Source organism: Rhinopithecus bieti, unplaced genomic scaffold (genome assembly GCF_001698545.2).
Source record: "Rhinopithecus bieti isolate Rb0 unplaced genomic scaffold, ASM169854v2 scaffold_7673, whole genome shotgun sequence".
Taxonomy (NCBI): domain Eukaryota; kingdom Metazoa; phylum Chordata; class Mammalia; order Primates; family Cercopithecidae; genus Rhinopithecus; species Rhinopithecus bieti.
In genome coordinates, this window is record NW_016806375.1 from 947,551 (window position 1) to 952,949 (window position 5,399).

A 5,399-nucleotide genomic window follows, 5' to 3' on the forward strand; every position below is an offset into this window, starting at 1 on the left:
CGAATTTTTTCATTTGTATTTGATTGCATTCATAGGTCATGTCCACTTTAATGATCCTTTTTCCCCCAAAGAATCAAGAGTTAGGAGTGTTCAATTATCAAGTAGCTTGAATTATATTTAAACCTTTTTTAAAAAGGAACAAATTTCTAGTTTTAAGGCAGTATGATTTTAAAAAGTTATCTATATAGTTTCTATTTGAAAGAATCTATTAAGGTTCCTTTATGATAATCCTAGAATCGATTTCATAAATTTTTACAGCCATTTAAAAGGACAGGTGTTTTCTGTAGGGTACAAAGTTTTTAATATTTATCACACCTATTACTGTGTACCAAACTACTTCAAATCTCAATGGCTTAAACAATAAGCAGTTACTATTGTTCATGACTCTGTAAGTCAGTTTATAGTGGGTTTTCTCATCTCAACTGGGCTCATTCATGCTTCTATAGTCAGTTTTTCATAGGGTAGGCAGCTCTGTTGATGTAGGCTGGGCTCACTCACATGTTTAGGGGTTGGCTGGCTGTCAGTGGGTGATTCATTGCTCTCTTCCATGTGGTCTCTAGTCCTCCAGCAGATTAGCTTGGGCTTGTTGACATGGCAGAAGCAAAGGTCCAGGAAAAAAAGAGGAAGCAAACAAGACCTCTGAGGCCTAGACTGAAAACTGGAAAGCTGCCACTTCTGCTACTTTCTGTTGGCCAAAGAAATCACAAAGCCAGCCCAGATTCAAAGACTCCACCTCTTAATAAGAGGAGATACAAAGTCACATTGCAAACAGCACTGATATATGAAAAGAGTAAAGAACTGTGACCATTTATGCCAGGCGCGGTGGCTCATGCCTGTAATCCCAGCACTTTGGGAGGCCAACGTGGGCAGATCACCTGAGGTCAGGAGTTCGAGACCAGCCTCAACATGGAGAAACCCCATCTCTACTAAAAATACAAAATTAGCCAGGCATGGTGGTGCATGCCTGTAATCCCAGCTACTCGGGAGGCTGAGGCAGAATTGCTTGAACCTGGGAGGTGGAGGTTGCAGTGAGCCGAGATCACGCCATCGCACTCCAGCCTGGGCAGCAAGAGTGAAACTCCGTCTCGGGGGAAAAAAAAAGAACCATGACCATTTAAATAAACAGACAAATAGATAAATCATTTGAATCAGTATTTCTCATATTGGGGTCCACCGTGGACACATGGAATTTACAAATGCTCTTCAGAAGATGTACATTTTCTCAAATTGCATGTGTAAACAACCTTTGTAGGGTCATTTAACACTTTTTCCTTAAATTGCACTTTGAAATTAATATTGCCATCCCTTCCTTTCCAAAGTAGAATTTGTATGAGCTTCCTTGGGCCATATGTGAAAATAATCATTCAAGTCCCTATTGGATAATTTTTAAAATTTTATTTTAGTACACAAGTATAATTCACCTACCAATATTTCCTTGCTTTCATTCAAAGTATTTGTAATAGGCTGGGTGAGTGGCTCACACCTATAACCCCAGCACTTTGGGAGGCCGAGGTGGGAGGATCACTTGAGCCCAGGAGTTTGAGACCAGTCAGGGCAACATGGCAAAACCCCATCTCTACAAAAAAATACAAAAATTAGCCATGTGTGGTGGTGCACGCCTTTTCTCCCAGCTACTTGGGACGCTAAGGTGGGAGGATCACCTGAGCCTGGGAGGCTAAGGCTACAATGAGCCATGATCGTGTCACTGCACTCCAGCCTAGGCAACAGGTCAAGACCCTGTCCCTAAAACAGTAAGAATAAAATAAAATCCCCTAAGTTGACATTTGATATCATAGCTCTTTACTGATCCATATATTTGTTTTTACCCTTTCTCCTAATTGTATCTCTTTAAGTAAACTCCTAAAGAAGCAGTAACTATTTTTCAGAGCCCCCTGTCCCTCTGAATCCATTGACTCAGCACAATAAACACTTTCAAAGACTGATGTACAGTTGTCTTTCCCATCAGTGAGCTCCACAGGCAGGGGCCGTATTTACTCTCTTCACTGCCTGTATCTTCAGTACCAGGTATATAATAGTTGCCCAATAAATTACATCGAGTTGAAAAAACAAAAGCTGACCTTTTAAAAAAAAAAATCTATCATGATTACTTTTTGAGAGGAGAGACGGGGTAATGACTGGGAGGAACAGGTAGGGGCTTCAGGTTGCTATTCATGTTCTATTTCTTGTCCTAATGGGGGTTATTTGTACATGTTCATCAGCTGATCATAATTTTGTACCGTATACTTGCAATTGGTGTACTCTCTGAATGTGCTACACTCCAATGACGAAAATTTGGGTCTACAGTAATTCTTTGGAAATGAAGGAAATTACAAGCATTCAGAGATTGCCATTAAAGAATAAAAGATAATGGTTTCTGAATGTATTACTCCATTTTCACACCACTATAAAGAAATACCCAAGACTGGGTAATTTATAAAGAAAAGACGTTTAATTGAGTCAAAGTTCCGCATGGCTGGGGAGGCCTCAGGAAACTTACAATCATGGTAGAGGGTGAAGTAGGCACATTTTACATGGCAGCAGACAAGACAGCGAGTGAAGAGGGAACTTTCAAATACTTATAAAACCATCAGATCTCATGAGAACCCACTCACTATCACAAGAACAGCATGGGGTCCATCACACCCATCATCAATCACCTCCCTCCATCATTAGGTAGGGATTACAGGTCCCTCCCTGGAAACATGGGGATTACAATTTGAGATGAGATTTGGGTGGGAACACAGAGCCAAACGGTATCACTGAACATGCAAAGTGAAACTTCAAGTGGGGACCACAATGTTTTCTAACATTGATGTTTCTAGAAAGTGCACTCTTAGCCATGAAAACTAGCCAGATGTCACAATGGGAAAGATTCACTGAGATAATGTATATAAAGTGCTTAAAATAGTACCAGGTCCAGTCAGTGACACAGATTAGCTGTTATTACTTTTTGTAACATACTAGAAGCAGTTCCAAATGAAGGCTTAACCTGCGATCATAAGCAAATTTTCTTCATTACAATCCTATTTTTTCCTTACCTCTTTCAAAATAGCTTTTATAGCCTGACTGAAGCAGTGCCTTCACTTACATGATTTATACTTATGATGTCCACGGCACCCCCTGACTTATTTTAGTCCACCCAAGAAGTCACAAGTCCAAAACCAATTGTGGAGCATCCCCACCAAATGAGAGCCCAGTGACCTGGTGTGGTGATTCTCCAATATGCAAATCACTGGGGCATTTATTAAAAGTGCAGGTTCCATGGTTTCCCACACCAAAGCTTCTGATTCACTTAGTCTGAGAGTAGAGCCCAGGAACTTGCATTTTTAAACAAATTCTTCAAATGATTCTTAAAAAGGTTGTCTACAGAGAACACTGAGTCTCTCGTTTCATAAATGAATGAAATGGAGGCCAGCAAGGGAAGGGACCTATCCAGTCTTCTTTCTGGCTACTGAGAACGCGCAGACTAGAATGAAGGTCACCTTTTAACATTCCAGTGTTATTTCCATGACTCCATGCTACAACAGCTTAGAACCCGGAATGAATCTGTTCTAAACCTTGGTTTATTCCACTGACCCCGATGCCTTTTTACCCATGCATTAGGTTAACTGGAGAGACACAAAAACCCAGCTGTATACTCAGTAGGTATGCAGAACCAGGTACTTTAGAAACCTACTTTATTTTTTATTTATTTTTTTCAGACGGAGTCTCGCTCTGTCGCCCGTCGCCCAGGCTGGAAGTGCAGTGGGCGGATCTCCAAGCCACGCAAGCTCCGCTCCCCGGTTCACACCATTCTCCTGCCTCAGCCTCGAGTAACTGGGACCTAGAGGCGCCGCCACCGCCACGCCCTAATTTTTGTACTTTTTTTTTTTTTTTTTTTTTTTTTGAGACGGAGTCTCGCATGCCGCCCCAGCTGCGAGTGCAGTGGCCGGATTCAAGCTCACTGCAAGCTCCGACCTCCCAGGGATTACGCCATTCTCGCTGCCTCAGCCTCCGAGTCCGGGACGTCTACAGGCCTCGCCACCGCCTCCATCGCCCGGCTAATTTTTTTTGTATTTTTAGTAGAGATGGGGTTTCACCGTGTTAGCCAGGATGGTCTCGATCTCCTGACCTCGTGATCTGCCCCCTCGGCCTCCCAAAGTGCTGGAATTACAGGCATGAGCCACCGCGCCCGGCTAGAAACCTACTTTAAATCATAGCTCTGATAGTTATATGCTGTATGACTTGTGATAGTTATTTGAATTCAGTGTGCTTCAGTTTCTTCCTTTGTAAAGTGGCAAAACAATACCTACATTTGCAGGATGTTGTGAAGAATTACGTAAATTACTAGCACAGACCTTGCAAATATTAAGTTCCCAGTAAACAGTAACTATTATTAATGCCACCTTAAAACATGGCACTAAAACTACATTCTTCATTCTCCTAGAGCCTATTCTCAAAGTGTAGTCCCCTACAACAGAATTACCTGGAAGTGTTTGTTTACAACATAGATTTCTGAAACCAGCCCCTCATAAGACCTAGTGAATTGAATCATTGGGGGTGGGGCCCAGAAGTCTGCATTAACAAGCAAGCATCTTCGATTCTTCTTTTGCATACAGAAGTTTGACAAACATTGGACTAGGGCTGTAGACAAAGAGTGCTTCTTCTTAATGAAGACGTGTATGAATGAGAGGGAAGTAGTGTTGCACACTCTAATTTGAAACTAACAATTTTCTGCTAATAAAAGGTTGAGTGCCACCTACTGCCTCATTTTAGAATGCAATGCTGAGATTGGTTCAATTCCTCTCTCAGTAATTGAATTTACCCTGAAAAATAAATCAATCCTAAACAAGATATCCAAACAATATAAAGCACTGTTGGAAGAAGAAATAAAAACAGGCTTTACTTAACCAAAAGAAAATTTTCAAAGTTAAAGGTTTTTGGAGTTTTAGATTCGTATATCTAATAAACTCCTGTAGTTTCAAGTTACTGCTAAAACAGTAAAGGAAAATATAATTCTTGACTCACTGGCCAACAGTGAAAGGAAAAACAGTACCACTGAAAGCCCTAAAATACTGTAATGAAACAACATGCAGCCAACTCTAACTTCCCATGTTCCCAAGAGAAAATTAAGTGAAATAAAAACAATTTTCTTACCTCATAACACACTATTCAAGTCCAGTATCAAAACAGCCACCTGCAGTTGGAAAGTTAACATTCCCTTTCAAAGTTACTCAAAAAGCCTTTTGAAATATAGTTTGTTACTATGTTTAAAGCTGATTTGCCTTCCCAAGTGGCAAATGCATACAAATATGCCCAGAGGCTCAAAAGAAATGGGCAAAGCCTTATAAATATTCATATACAACTAGCAGTTACACACTGTTTCAATAATTCAATGAGAAATCATAAAAAGCATTTGT